General features: G+C 48.0%; 1 protein-coding gene and 1 long non-coding RNA gene across 2 annotated transcripts in view; one reads left to right on the top strand and one right to left on the bottom strand.

The window, feature by feature from the left end:
- LOC122384736 (cerebellar degeneration-related protein 2-like) overlaps positions 1–12,815 on the bottom strand; it is a 94,426-nt gene extending 81,611 nt beyond the window's left edge. Inside the window, exon 1 of the mRNA XM_043372439.1 lies at positions 12,659–12,815. The gene's annotated coding sequence lies outside the window, so the exon portion shown is untranslated. The remainder of the gene's footprint in view (positions 1–12,658) is intronic.
- LOC122384740 lies at positions 344–3,340 on the top strand. The gene is made up of 3 exons (XR_006257086.1): positions 344–512; positions 2,447–2,555; positions 2,843–3,340. It is a non-coding gene; the product is annotated as an uncharacterized LOC122384740 (long non-coding RNA).
- Positions 12,816–16,177: the final 3,362 nt, after the last annotated feature.

Here is a 16,177-nt window from a genome sequence, read left to right as displayed (position 1 = left end):
TCAAAATTTTGTATAACTTTGCTTGACAAACAAACAAAAGAACGTGATATTTCGGGGTCTGTGTTTGGACAGTCCCTTTGGGACTTCGATTTCAGACTCTTTACCTACCTTGTGGCCTGATTAGCAGATGGGCTTGTATAAACGAATCATTGAACCTACTGGGGCCGAAACTTTATCCCCCTTTCACTCCCAGATTATGATATCTTGGCATGAACTTTGGCAGTTTGCGCGAAAAAAACTGTGTGGTGAAGGAAAAACTTTACGCCCGGCCGACACCGCAGACCTCGGCTACCAAATCGCGCTCGGCTGGCATATCTTGCTCTCGCAATTACCTGACCTTGAACCCACGCTGGTTTTCAAATGTCGGGTTTTTGCCGCGGCGTAGATTCAGTGATAATTGTGGAAATTTATTAGTTTCACTGTAAATTGGGTGGGGTTATCGAAAAATTTTGATATTGGACCTAGATCTTTACCGTAATTCCTCTTGGTTCGTAAGTATTTGTGGCGGACTGGTAAGTGAGGTGTGCGCACAGTTTGCCTCAGTTTGGTTCTCCGGACTTGGCTCAATTTCAAATGATATATTGACTGCCTTTTTTGTAGAATTTCATGCGACATGTCAAATAATTCACTTGTTTGCCCTGCTAGACCCACGTGTGAGGCTCAAGTTTGAATTCACTGCACAATATGAATGGGTTCTTGTAGGTACTATCTGTTGGGCAGAATTTAGTTCAGGCCGGATATAATTGCAAACAGTCCAAAAAAAAAATACAAGTTATTCAGCATATATTACTTGATATAATGAGTGGTTACTTTTGCCATGATCAAATAGCTAAAACATCAAATAATTTAAACAATACAGAGATTCCGAAATGCGGGTGAGTTGCTCAGGTCCCTGCAGGATGGAGCGTGGACCATTCTAAATCAAGATTAAGTTGGTAGCCTTATTTCTTGGCTGGTATGTTAAAGGAAATTTGGATAAGCCAAATTTTGATGCCTTCCTGATATACCTGTTACAATTTAGTAATAGTCTGCCACCTTCAAATTCCAACTAGGTATTCATCAAAACCAGCAACCACAGTCAATGCAGTGATGACGTTCGGTAATTTGTCATGTTGCTGTCCCTGATGCTAGGTAATGGGGCGTATCACTGGCCAATCTTGTTAACGAGCATGGTCAATTTCGAGTAAGATTAGCCCTATATTGCATGGGATCAAGTCCACAGACTATTTCTTGTACTTAATTTTTTTTGTATGGGGCCAACCCGTTCAGTAATTCCCATCAACCAGACTAAGTGATAGACAAAAGGAATTACTATGAGCTCACATGAAATGGCTTTAGCAGTGTTGTCTTGGTCTGTGCCGCCCATTAATGGCTGGGGAGTTATTGTATTAGCTAATGATTGGTCAAATTTTAGCAATTGTCTGAATTAGATGGCACAAGGAGCTGTTCCTATTAACCGTTCTGGTCATGATGAGAATTTAACTGTTAAGTTTATTTCTTGGCTGACACCAATGTAAATGGAAGAAAAACTGTGACTGAATTTGGGCGTTGTTCGCCTGTTATAACCTAATGCCGGTTCGTAATAGTCGGGCCTCCGTAATTTCAAAATACTCTTCCAAACTATAACCACAGTGGTGATATTCAGTAGCTTTCCATGTTGCACATGAGATCGGGGTGGAGGTTATCTGAGGTTCGGCGCGGCAAGGTCATATGGTTGTTCCTGCTCATCAGTCATCAACTGTGTCAATAGCAACAGGACGGGCGATCCTTGATGTTTACCAGGCCAGCTGTGGGGAGTGCTTGTGGCAAAGAAAATGAATTAACTCACCTTGGTGTATGTTAACAGAGCTATCATGTAATCCTTCTAATTTACATATCTGAATGATTTAACAAACGTTTGTGCAAGGGGTGTAATCAAAATACCTTCTATGGAGATGTTGATCTCAGGCTTGAAGAAGGGCTGGGATTCACATTTCGTTAGTTTGTCTCTGGCTGCTAAGTCCTTGAGGCGATGTGATGGAGCATGTCTGACTAATCTTGTTCAGGTGCGATTTTCAAACCCAAACGCGATTGGTTGCCCAAATTTGAGTGGGATCACGCCTACGTCCTGTTCATTGTGTCAAAATTTATCTTTGTGCGGGGATCAACCATTCACATAATTGCCATCAATCAGTGAAGAGATTGCAAAAAAAAAACACAAAAAAGGGTTCAATTATCATGAGCTTACATGAAATGATGTTTAAAAGAAATTTCACCTAAGGCTATCACCTATGGTTGGTGGCCTCACAAATTTATCTAAATTTTGGTACACAGAAGTTGAACCTATAGCCAATTGAAACCATCAAACACTTAAAAATTCACTCGAACTGGACTGATACAACGAGCAAATGACACCGAAGGTAGACCAGGCGCACTTAACCTGACTCGAATTATCATTTCTTCCCAGTCAGGATGATCAAACGGCGTGCCGGATTGATCGCGTCGGGGGCACAACTGAGAGCTGTGTAAATCGCCACGCTTCTCCGGTCGGCGGTGGTATCAGCTGCATCCATGGCGTGAGATTCAACGACTTCCTTGATCGATCTGCGTCGTTAAGAATAAGATCAGATCAATCTGGCTCTCAAGAGATAGTGTAATTCACCCAGCTGCTAGAACCTTGAGATATTATTATGCTTGCAAGGGTTAATTTTGGTTAATTCGGGTTAATTCAAAGTTGTTAATGTATTAAGATACCGGAATAAGGCAGAGCTTTGCGTCGTTATCACGATTTTTTTTTCTGACTCACTGGTAAGCTTATACGCACAATCATGGATGGGATCACCACTGCGATCTCTCACGGCAGGGCTGGAAACTAAAGCTTGGTATACCGGACGCTAGGTGGCGAGCGAGTGCTTAGCTTGTCTGCGTGGTGGCACTGGCAACGGAACGCACAGGGCCGACGTTAGAGATGTAGGTGGCGCTGGCAGCGTGTCGTTCTGACCAGGGATCACTCCGCAAGTGGAATTGACGCTTGTGCATGCCCAAGTGGCCCTTCCCTTTCGTGCTGGTGAAAACCCGAGCTAACCGCATCGAACTGAGGTCTAATTATGAACGTTACTGAGTTCGTTGCACGAACCCCTTTGTCGTGGTTGAATAATTTTAAGGTCGTGCCGCGCGTTCAGGGGCCTGGGAAGGCGATACTTAAACTTGATAAGACAAACATGATTTAGAATGTTGATTACTACGGAGTGGGAAACCCTATCACTTGTCCTGTAACCTATTCTTGTTAGAGAAATCCTGCATTAACACGTATTGAACGGTTTGTAATACGTATTGAACAGTTCGATGTAAATGTGACCACTTTGCGTTCCTCGAAGCAACGTAAGGCGTCTATCATGGGTATGACAAAAATGTGTAATAGTAAGCTATGACTGGTTTGGGTTCTCAATGCAAGGATAAATGTAACCGATCGCTTGAAGGTATCCTTGCCCCGGGACCAAGCGCTGAATTCACAGGACAAGTCTTGACGATATGTAATGAGGCGCATTTCTGATTTCACCTTCCGTTAAAAGTTGGTTTTATTGACTCCTTGAGACTTTCATTAATAGACGGCATTATATTAGGCGCTCGAGTCACTATTGGCGGCGATTTTTCGTTAAATGTCGATTCAAGTCTAGGGTGCGTGTGTTCGTCACGGCTTTCTGAACGCTGATGGTAATTAGGCGAAACAAGGCATGAATTGGTGGGCTGACGGTTGGTGAGGCGGGTATTCACTTACAGGTGAAAAAAAAGAACATTTTTGGAACTTCGCATAAACATAAAATATTGTATGCTAGTGACTGGAATTAGTACCAAATGACGTTCATTTCGTGAAAATTCTGGACGACATTAATCTTATCTGCTTTCGGTATACCCAATGGACCGCACAATGAAGTGTTGCTGACTCAAATCTGGGTTATAAGCCAAGCCAGGCGCTCATAGCTCCGTCGTGGTGATAGTTGACCCCCTGGCCCGACCGACCGCTCCGCTGCGTGTACATAGTGTTCAACCCTGGTCGCTCTGTGCGTGGTGCGCGGCGTCATGTTTTGACCATCTGACCACTAATCGTAAGTGGTTGTTTCTGGCGTCAGTGACCTCCTTGATACTCGTCTCGCAACGCAAAATAGCTACCCCTTCCCCTTTCCCAGACAGGTTGTTTAAATTTTCACGCTTTATTTTACACTACACGGACAATTAATGACAAACTAACCAATGTGCTATTGGTAAATCGTACTCGAGATTGTCAACTTGTCAATCCCGTTGTTTACTTAAACCTAACCCTAACAGGCGCGGCCTACCTTAATGCTTAATTCTAGACTTAATTAGTGACAGCATCGCGGCGCATCAAGTGACACGTTACCAAATGGTTTCGACCATTGGCGGCGCGCTGGCCCGACGGACGGGGACCGGTGCCGCATGACGTCACTTAATGATGTCAGAACTTTCACCCCTCCTATCCCGTCCTCACACCTACCCCCGGCCCTGGCGGTCGCGTACAAAGGAGCGTAAATGGTTGGCAAATGGTCCCGGCTCCGACACAAAATGTAAATGGACCATTGCCGCACCCGGCAGTGCGGCGCCGTCGAACAATCCCCATCACCCTACCCCCAGCTGTTACATCTGCTAATGGTGGCAAGGCCTGACCCTACGGGACGGTAGGTCTAGACTGGGGTAGACGCCCGGTAGATATGGGGGAAGGGGGAGAGAATGCGTGTGTGGTGGGCATGGCTGGAGGGCTGGGAGTGGCAGGCAGCTTTCTGCTGGCGACTCACTTGAATTTTGGTGGCGTCGAAGATTGGTCTTGTTCTTGATGAGTGTTGCACCAGAGAGTCAGAGGAAGAGAGCACTGGTCCAGCCGGCAGAGACTCCCCGGGTGTTCTGTCTCTCTCCTCTTCTGCGGTCCGATTTTATTCCTTTCGTTATCCGGTTCCGGCGGGGGGTCGATTTCTGTGACCGGGACAGTTAATCGGTCCTTTCCTGGCTGATCTCCGGCGGTAGCCCCCTGACCGGGGCTTCGAGAGGAAGCACGTCCGGCGTGGCCGAAGCTTCGGATTTCTCCCCTCCTCCGCTGTTTCCGCTGGAGTCGGCCCCCGTTGCCGGTGTCGGATGTGACGTTTCACACTCGATTTCCGCCGGTTGTCGGTCCTTGGCTGCACCGGACGCGGTGTTTTTCGCACTAGCCAGCACCAGGTGTTTCGCCGGATGTCGACTTCCAGCGATGTCGGACGCAGCTGGCCCGGCCCTGGTTTTCCAGAGGATGTCGAGGCGCCGGCTTGTCGGCCACTGGCTCGGCGTCGGGTGGAGTTTGTTTGCGCTACCGGCGGCGAGCGTTTGATCTTGCGGCATTAGCCGGCTCGATGGCGCAGCTGCTCGGTAGGTGTGTGACCCGGTCTCCTCCTTGGCCCGGCGTCCCGGCAGACAGGGTACTATGTGAGGCAGTTTATATGTATGAAAAATGTAGGATTTTGATGAAAAAAAATGTCACAGCATTCAGCTGTTACACCCCCACTGTCCCCCCGGCTCCCGCGCCTATGGCTGAGTGCACCATTCCAGCGAGCCACCTGTGTGCACTGTGATATTAGTTTCGGGCCAGCTCTGGGTATCAGCTGACTGTACCTGTTAATATCGCCGTGACCAGCGATAAGCGATAGTGGCGGCGCCGTCTGGTCCACACGGTCCGGCCACCACACACTGGAGGCTGGACAGTGGACGGTGGAAAACTCATGGTATACGAACATTAGCGAAATAAGCGAGAAAAAGATAGCTACATGAACACGCATTCAGAATTGCTGAAAAAAAACCTTCTCAAGGACCACCAATATAATAACCTTCTCCATGGACCACCAATATAATTACCTTCTCAATGGACCAAAATATAAATGATGCACGTTATCGATTCAATGTAGCCATAGTGAATGTGATAACTGTCAACCAAGACGACTAAGAAATCGTATGCTGGCTAAATAATCGGCAAGGTCATCAGTGAGCGGTGTGTAGCCACCACCGCGTTCGTCAGCAGAGCTGTAGGGCACCAGCCGTCGTGGTGTGTCACTCACAGGAACACAGGTGTGTCGGCTAGATTGGTCTAGTACGCCCCTCCCCCCAGTACCCGTCCTAGCCGCAGTGCAAAGTGCGCTTTCAGCGGTTCACGCCACACACACAGCTGTTGGAGGGAGGAGGGGTGGCGGCAGGGGCTGACAGCTATACAGAGAGCTGTAGAACAATGAAGAAGTCGTATACATTTTCATTTTTACGCATTATCTGTAAAAATTTCTTCAAATACTGGGGTTTATGTAAAAGGAAATGCTCATCAATAATTAAATACCTAGCCAATAAACCAACACAGATATACAATCAACATTTTACAATCTATACCGTCTCCTAACCGATGCCTGTGACTCAAAGATCCGCTCAGTCGCAGTTTACAGCAGCCGGCAGCCTTGTGGAGCCATCGAACGCAGCGATATGTATTTGGAGTTGTCCGCAGCTTGGATTAAGTTAAATTTTAGCCTTGGTTTATCTATTGTTATGCTCGCTCCGTTGTTTTATATCCCGTTATCATTCACCCTGCAATGCAGATTTTGTTTTGTTTAAACAGCCCCTTCCTTGGCCATGCACTGGCATGTGACACGTTCCTCCACAAGCCCCGGTTTGTCCAGTTGTAATCCAGTTATACCGCAATAGACTTACAACATCCGGCCGGTGCTCGGTGGACGGGACCGGGAGCGGGGAGGAGAATAGTCGCTCCACCATTTCACAAGGTCGTCCGGTGTGACTGGACTTACCTCCCACCGCACACAAGGCGTGGACAGTGTCGGTCCGGCTCTAAACTTGTAAAGGAATCGGCATAAGTGATTGCATGACTTTCGATTCCTTTACTTTAATCATCCATAAATCCGTTGCATCAATGCGAAGTCCCCATAGTATGCACCATGTCCATGCATGGCGACCATATCGGCTCATAGCCCTCAAAGTCAGCCCACATGCCAGGTTAAAACTTCTTGCACCCGACTTGTTCACACGAAATTCCCCACTTGTGCTTACACACCAATGTAGATTGTAGACCATACCTGCCCCACAACCACCGCACACACGTGGAGAGACGGAGTCGGACACCTCGGCTTTTCAGCTCAGCGCTCTATGTAGGTTTCTACGTGAACAGGTGTTCCGTTACCTCACACCAAACCAGCCGATGAGTGTGCGAAGGTCACTCGAAGAGCGATCTGACAGGGTCTCACAGTGGATCAGGGTCACGGTTTGTGTGAGCGCGTATGTTTGATGGCCACAGCTTACATGAGTGAGATGTGAGCGTTGCGTTGTGAGCAGTGAGAGATGTCTGGTCTGGTTGTGAGTGATTGGTCAATAGTGATTCAGTGGATACGAGTTGGCCCTTTCATTCCTGGTTGGGAGGAAAGACGGACAGTTTTCCCGAGGTCACCCCCCCCCCCCTTCTCCGGACCCACCGCAGCCAGCGCCCACGTTTGTTGGACAGTCCGACCCAGCGCGAACAATTGATACTATAGCATTGGGGCTAGCTAGTAGGACACCTGAAGCAGTGGCGAACCAGTGAGACTGGCAGGATTGCACTGATCGGTGCTGTAGCAGCGGTTTGAATGGTGCATCCTTGAGGTTTTCATTATTGTATGACAGGAAATATTCATTTTGGAGACACGACACATCCTGTATTGAGCTGACGAGGAAACCGAGCAGTCATGAATGTGTTACTGTGTACAGATTCAGCTGCATGGCCTCGGTGAATGGAGAATCCTTGAACTTGAACAGTTGTCGACTCACATAGGTACCGAGCACTGCTTGAAAGAGTGCCTCAAAGGCGGCTTCAATCATGGATTAAAAGAGCGCAGCCCAGCACAAGTAGCCAAAATCAAGCTGCCTGTCATATCCCGCCGCTTTAGACAGCAGGCTCACGCTGGTAAGGTTAGGCGGCTTCGCATCGAGACTGATCTCGTCATGCAAACGTCCTCGCTTGGAACTGGTTGGTGACGTATGCTGCGGTGGGCTAATCCCTCCATTACGGAGAGCTAATATAGCGAGCTACGGAGCTGCAAAATAGCAGTGGGGGAGTGAGCTAATGCAATGAGCCATGGGGTCACACCAGCAATGGTAAGGTGTAAGCCAAGCCAATCCAATGATCCATCCATGGAGCTACACACCAGCAACGGGAAGGGAGTGAGCTAATCCAATGAGCCACGATACCAATCGCCGCCAATGAAAGGATATTCGATGAGTCAACCCAATGACCATTGACCAATTAACCACTGAACCAAACCATGGAGCACTCTGGCAGCCTGCAGCTGCTGCCCGGCCTTGACTACCATCACGCATTGAGCAGGTAAGAATCCCACTCTCGTGATTTATGGCCCTTTCACACGTAGCAACTTTTCAGTCGCCGGCGACAGCAGCAGTCGCCGGCGACCGCCAGCGACCGCCAGCCAACGATCGTGTGTGACGTAGGTATGACGTAAGCAAGTCGCCGGCGATCGCCGGGCCACGGCCGGGCAATCGCCAGCAACTGGTGACGTCAGATCCGCGTCACAGGCCAGTCGCCGGCGACTCTTCTCGAGCAGCGGACGCCGCCATGACAGTTTTGTCCTTGGTGAGTGGTTTAGGTGATTTGTGATGCATTTTTGGTTGGTGTGGCTACCTTAAATTTGTTGCACAGTAGCGTAGGGATTATTATCTTGTAGTTTGCCTGTCGTGAAGCTGTTGTGACTTGAATTTAAGCTTGATTCGACAATATTGGAGGGTTTATGTCATTTGTGGCGCACTTGCCCATGATCACCCATGATTTTTATTTGTGATAAATATGTATTTTTTCATCAAAATTGAGTATTTTAATGACATTGAAATTGACACTAGTTTCATAAGGTAATGAAAACTTGCTTGTTGTGTCACAAGAACATTGTTTACATTCAGTATCAGTGCCCTTGAGGACAAAGTGCCTACCCATCAGTCAGCTATTTGCCTACCTATTCGTGCGACACAAGGAAATATTTGATAGCAACAAAATATTATATTGCTGCTCATTAATTAGCATGACCAAAATCAAACAGGTAGCTTTGCAATTTTGTTATTGTTTCTGCTGGAGTTTTCCTTGGTACCATGGATAAACAACCCAGGCCAAACTTATCCGCATTGGGTTCGCATGTGTGTGCGTGCTCACAGGGCAAATGATAATCCATGGCTTATTAGTACATAAATAATTGCATTATGCATAGTAGGTGGTAGGTATGTCATGTATTTTGGCAAGGTATTAGGTGGTATGTATTTTGGCCCTGGAGCTGTTTCCTATTCATTGCAGCAATGCTGCCGGCATGGCTTATGTGTACCATGCGCACACAAGCTCCACCAATGTAAAAATGTCATTTTCACACAAAACTCATAATTGGAGGAAGGTAGAGCAGACCAAGAATAAGCGGGCATTTGCTGCAGTGTGGAAAAAGTCACTAGAGGCTTGATACTTTTTTACATGCAGCAGCCTGGAGATGTCCACAGAGGCATGCCTGAGGATGTCCACAGAGGTGGATCCAGGCAATAGTTTTTACAATCTTCTCCCCTTGTGCCCACTGTGTGTTGTGCTGACTGCTTATCCCCCTTCTGGTGGTGCCTAGACTTGCCTCTGCATATCTCCCCAGGCTGCTGCATAATGTCTAAAAAAACCCTCAAGCCTCTAGTGACTTTAATCACTCCAGTCTCTACAGCATATGCCCACTCATGCTACAGCTGCCTTAACAATACCAAAATTAGTAACAATGGTCTCATAACCATATTCAGTAGGAAATGAATTACCTAGAAAATTATATTAAAAATACACTTGCTTTCAAAAAGAATGAGCACTGCTAAAATGCTATTATTTCAAATAATGCTAGGTTTCTGAACCACAAATTCCAATTCTGTGTCACTGAATACTGATTGCCAATTGTACAAGACAAAAAGCGTCAACAATGCTACATCAAGGATAATGATGCTAAGATTGTTCTCATTTAAGCCTGAAGTGTAAAAACCAAACCTAACCTGATTTGGGTATTTGGGTAAACCAAACCTAACCTGATTTGGGTATTTGGGTAGTTTTTATGATGCTAAGCAATAGCCTATTCCAGGCTTCCTAATTTGCAGAGCTTTTGGTTAAAAAATGATTTTTAAAAATGTATTTGAAGTATGTTCTGACATGTCCGCCCTCTGTGCCTGGCAGACAAGTCACAGCGTTACCTGATGAGTCAAGAGGTTCTGTACCTGATGTACCTGATCAAGAGTACCTGATGATTCTGCAACACCACCTGATGGCCAACTCGACGGCATTGCTGACCCGAAAAGGAGTCTAGCAGCTGAATGTTCAACTTCTGCCACTGCACTGTTGACTCTGCCTAGAGACAGCATCTGCACCACGGCCCACAGACGATCTTCCGTGGGACGGTGTGCTCCGCACCAGTCACCACACTGACGGCGTTCACCTGTGTGCTGCACAACTTTCTGTGAGGTCAGGAGATCGACACTGACGGCCCCGGACGGTGTGCTCTGATTGCGCCGAGTGTGCTCCCTCGTGTCCGGGCCTTGATGCCAATACCGCACGCGAGGCGGCGCAAGCCCTCACATACTGCGTCCAAGGTGCAGGTGGTGTTCGGTGACAGTGTGCAGCTTCTGCCGGCCCCGTGGACGGCACCGCGTGTGATCATGGCATGTGCATTTGATTTTCTGACATAGTGCAGTGAATTCATTTGTCATTTTGCTTCTGAACTGAATGCTGTCGCCGCTCGGTAGGGTCGATTCTGCCAGAGTAAAGAGGTCGCCACGATCGGCGCCGGTGCGGCAAGCCGGAGCAAGGCACTCGGCAATCAGCTGCCGGGAGGTGGCGGCGGCGGCGGCGGCTGACGACTCGTGCCTCGAAAATCCTGTCGTGTGCGTTGCTGGCTATTATGCGTTGTTGGTGTGCGCTGTTTTGCAAGGCCTTTGGAGCGGCATGTCGAGTTTTGAGTTTTGGACGAAGGAGCCTTGGTGTTTTGTTGGTCTATTTTCGATAAAAACGGTCATGAAGAGTGAGCTGTGTCCAGGCTGATTTTAAGATTTCTGTCACAGTATTGTCACCTTTGACCTAGGCTTGTGTCTTCTTGGGTATCGGCATATTGTGCCACCGTCCTTGCCCCGTGTCCGCGCGTGCTGCATTTTTATGTGGTCTCGCGTATGGCGTCATATACTGTCACCTCGCCATGTTTAGTGATATCCACTGTGTGGAAAAATGCATTTTGTTATAAGGGGGGGGGGGGTACACTTGTGTTCCCCAATCTAGCGCTTTAGATAATACAGCATCTGTTTTTGACATAATGAAAGCCTGTGTTTTATGTGGGTGGTAGGCTTCGCCGTTCCTCAGGTCCGTTTCTGGCATTTGAATTTCTGCTACATTTCTAGAATGCCTTTTTTCTGTTTTTCACATACAAAGCACGGTTCAAATGTGTGACCACAAATCACTGTGATTGTCCCATGCTTACCACCAACCATTCCTTCAATGCTAATGTCGTTACAGCGAAGTTATTCATTTATTGAGAACAGGGTTGTAGTTGAATAAACAAGACAGGTGAGCAAAATCTGCAGCACTCGTAGTCTTTAGGAAAAATGGAGGAACTGCAAGTACACATCACTTTTCAGTTTTATGCTTGAGTGCATTGAATTCCAATGAAGAAGAATCGCAGTTTGATTGTATTTTCATTGATATTATGTATTGTTTCAATAATAGATCTAATAAATATTATTCCAATATTACCTAGACGGTAGTTATCATCCTGCAAAACATGTCCAAATATTTAGTACCTTGAATAATGCAGTAAAATAAGCTGCGCCGCTGCATGTATCAGCAGCGCAATATCTGGTGCCAACTCAAGGTCAAGCGGGTCACGTGACAGTTGAGCGGCGGCTGGCTAGAACAGTCGCCGGCGACTTCAAAATGTTGGAAAAATTGAACTTTCTCGGCAACGCCGACAACTCTTCAATGATTGGCTGACACGACTGCTACGTCACACCCCGGCGACTGGTCAGCTGATATCGACAACTGCGGAGTTGCCGGCGACTGACCCCGGTCGCTGGCGATCGCCGGCGACTGACCCCGGTCGCTGGCGATCGCCGGCGACAGTTGCCGTCGCCGGCGACCGGAAAAGTTGCTACGTGTGAAAGGGCCATTAGTGATAGTGAACTTCCACGAAACGGAGACTGAATCAGCGTGTGAGTTGGGTAGGACGCTGAGGCGTGCCTCGCGGTTCGTTCGGAAGTCTTAGATCACCGTGTAAGTTATTTCCCAACATACCTTCCGGGAGGATCCACAGTCCCCAAACATACCGATGGTATTCTGAGAGGTCACATTCCCCCCCCCCTCTTCCCCTCCCAGATCTCCCCTTCGGTAGACAAGTCTGACGTTAGATGGCTGATGCCTACTGCTGTTCCAGTTTGTTGTCCCATCGTCTGAGAAGTTTAAATGAAGCAGCAGCATCACAGGAGAACAACTGATATCTGCATAAAACACATTATAAGGGGAACATTACGCACATTCCATCACGCGTAAGGTCAAGGTCAAGGTCTTACCAGCGATCGCAACCCTGTACACATGACTCAAAACCCGTGACACCAAATAACTCACCTTTCAAGATCCAATCAGATGTCAGCTCTGCATCGCACGCACCGCGCTATATCACACAGAATGTCACCTTTTCACACGGCGCTTCCCTCGCGACCCACGCCGCCAACGCGACTGCCGGCGGCCGCCTGCCTGCCGCGCGCCGCGCCGCCCAGGGTATATGCGCCGCCCGCCGCGCCGTTTGCCGCCGCCTGGCAGGTAGGCAGACCCGCCGACGCCAGGAGTTATTCGATAATCCGAACGGCCGCCGCCGGTCGACGGCTAGGGAAAGACGGCGCCGTGTCCGAATAATGAGGTAGAACAGTGGGTGTCATGCTTCCTGGTACGACAGGAAGCTTACGGCATTCGTTAGGTGTATTGTGTGTCGAGGCAACGAGTGAGGAGTAACCAGAAGAGGAATGGGTCCATCGATATTCGATGTTGACTTATTACCTAAATATTCCATTGGACCGTCGCTAACCCATCCCAGCCCAGCGGTGTCCCTCTTTCCAACAATTGGGGATGGGGACTAAAGGCAACATTGGCAACAACCATTGCAAGGAAAGCTTTATGCGATTTGGCTAGTTGCTGTTGGGCTTCATACGATCTGCTGCATATGATTGATGATAGGGTAAGATGGGGCAAAGCGCCCACCTTAACCTTCCATCCTCATTATCTCCTTATCGTACAAATTTGAAGAACAACCAGGTAGCTGATCTGGTAGCTCATTACCTTAGCTTTCTTCGAATAACACATCAGAAACGTGTGGCATGCACAGTTCTTGAGATATGCCGTCCGATTTAAGAGGACTACAGATCGGGCCGTTTTGTCCCATCCGTAGGGCATAACGCCCATATAAGTGGGGCATAACGCCCAGTCCTGAACGTTTCATCACAATTTTGATACTCTGGCAAAATAGTGTAGCGTTCATCCATTCCTCATTTCGTTAAACCTCTACACGACAGACTGCATTATTTAACCCGCGTTTTGGTACACCTTATCATACATCAATTCTACACATGTTGTGAAAATTTTCAGAGCAAGGTCATTCAAGGTCAGGTCACCAGGTCACTTGAAGTGACCTCACCTCATAAAATGTTTCAATGTCTGCCATAGCTACACCGAGTGACAGATCGCTTTGAAACTTTCAGCGATTGATAAGGGTAACAGTATCTATAAAATGTATATCTCGGAATTTTGATATCGGTGACCTAAGGTCAGGTCAATTTTGCGACCTCCCCATTATACTCGTAAGTCAATGGGGGAAAATTGAAATGCGCCTCTTTTGGACGACAGACATTATAAACACTACCAAACACTGAATTACAAGTGGTTTAGACACAGTGAACATGAAAATGGTGTCCGTGACCCCTGTTTATGCCCCTGAGGTCATCTCAGGTCACGAATGGTGTCTAACAGTTTTTCGCAAATAACTTTTAATAGAGGCATGTTAGAGCGGTGAAAACGCCTTAGATGTGTTCATCTCGACGATACGGGTCGACTGATATGCAACAGACCTTTCCGGTCAGGTCATGACCTTGACCTGAGGTCAAATTTTCAAGTTGACCTTTCAAGGTCAAGTTATAGTTCATTCGATGCGTCTTGACGAGAGGAACACGATGCCGGTAAAAGTAAGCTCGTATAAGCCTTGGGTCAAAAGTTATTGCAGAAAAACTGTTTCCGAAAAAAAACGGCTATTTTTGAAGTTTTTGCCCCCTGCAGGCAAAACCGTTGACGTTAGGTCAAATCTGAGAACATTAATCAGAAAGGTCTGCAAACGGGCTATCGAATGCGCTTTCCGCGGCGCTGTAGCTCTATTGGTTCCCGAGTTATGCGTTGCTTCCTGGAAATTGCCGACATTCGACCTGAAAATCGGCGAAATTTTGCCTTCAATGACCTCTGGTGACCTGACCTTTGACCTGACCAAAAAAAAGACCGAAGTAATTTCGTCATTATTTTTGGCGCTCTTTCGAACGCCGCCTTCTGCGTATCGCTGCGTGGCCCAGGAGCCGAGTTAGAAGGGGGGGGGGGTGTTCAAACACACCCCCAGCAGGGCGTGGAAATCCAGGACCCCCAGCCGGGCGCGGGTTAAAGCATCTTAAGCACTGCTGTCGCCCCCCCCCCCCCAGTCCTAGTCAGTCAACGCCTGTCACCGCCTTGGGGAGCAGAGATCAGATCTTGCGAATGAATCACTCTAGACGATCCCAGCCAGAAAATTGCATTATCTATTAAAAATCCTGAGCATTAGAAACGTATAACCCGCCACTCACTTTGGGCCCAAAATGCTCGCAGTTACCCGTGCTGTATAATTCCCATTGGCCAATGATGGGCGTTTGCCCCACACCAAAGTGGGCCACTGGGCCGGGCGTATTACCCCGGCAGCACATTCAAAACAAAATTTACCAAAATTAAGCCGGTCACAGTGGTGTTGCAAAAAAAATAAATGCTCAAAGTATAGCCTGAACAACTTAATAGTCCAACAATCTGCAAATTTCGTTGCCTGCTGAGCTCGGGCGGTGTTACCCAACGGTCGGTGTTACCCCGAAAAATGTAGACATTTGCTAAATGTGGAATAATGCAATAATGAACGACACTTCAAGAAAACAATTGGTTGATATGTATGTAAAATTGATGCGACAATCTAATGAAACTGAGAGATTGATTATTTGGCCAGAAATTACGTGACTAGTAGACCCTAAAAGGTTAAGGGGGTCGGTGTTCCCCCATCTTCCCCTACCAGTCGTTGTGTCTTGTAGTAGCGCAGTGCTATTCGCAAAGCTATTCGCAATTAGGATCGAAATGCCGAGAAGTTACACCACCCGCCCTCGACCGAGACGCAGGAAGGGGCTGCATAACCGCGCACTATGATCGGATAAAAATAATATTTTTTAGATATGGAAGATCAGTGGCGGCTAAGAGGCCGCCGCATAGTTCGACGTTCCTCACCTGCCCTCGGCCCCTAGGTGGTGTGCGAATCCAATCGATCCGTATTCGCATCCCCAGTCTGGGCGGAACGAGTCTAGGCTAAAAAAAAAACACGGTTTAAACGAATCCCATCTAAATGTTTGAAACAGCTGCAAATGGACAGAGTTTCGTACACTACTTACTTCATCGTGTCAAGTTCGCATCGCAAAGCATCAATAATCAACCTGCCCGGCCAGCGCGCTCCTTGCCGTCCGTCTGTCTTGCCCCGGCTCCATGCAAGCAAGCCAGCCAGCCACCCTAGCCGTTTTGGTGCGCCCAAAGCGGACTTTTCTCGACGGAACGGACAGCCTTCTCAGCAGACGCCCATAGCCCGCAGGTCGGCTTCCAGCCAGCCCACGCTGATTGGTCGGTGGCCCGTGACGTCATCGCGGCGGCGCGCCGTTGAATGGAGTGAACTCCCAGTGGGCGGGGCTTACCGGTCGCCTCGAGTAGCCGGGTTATGTGCGTCTACTGAATATTAGTAAATATATTTGCAGCAGAGACACGAAAATGCGCTTTGGTTCCGCGGATCCCTGAAGTCGCACTGACGCAGTGGCCGAACCGCCGAAACTCGCCCTC

This window comes from Amphibalanus amphitrite, unplaced genomic scaffold, assembly GCF_019059575.1.
Source record: "Amphibalanus amphitrite isolate SeventyFive unplaced genomic scaffold, NRLGWU_Aamphi_draft 000197F_arrow, whole genome shotgun sequence".
NCBI lineage: Eukaryota > Metazoa > Arthropoda > Thecostraca > Balanomorpha > Balanidae > Amphibalanus > Amphibalanus amphitrite.
This window is presented reverse-complemented; position numbering and strand designations above follow the sequence as displayed.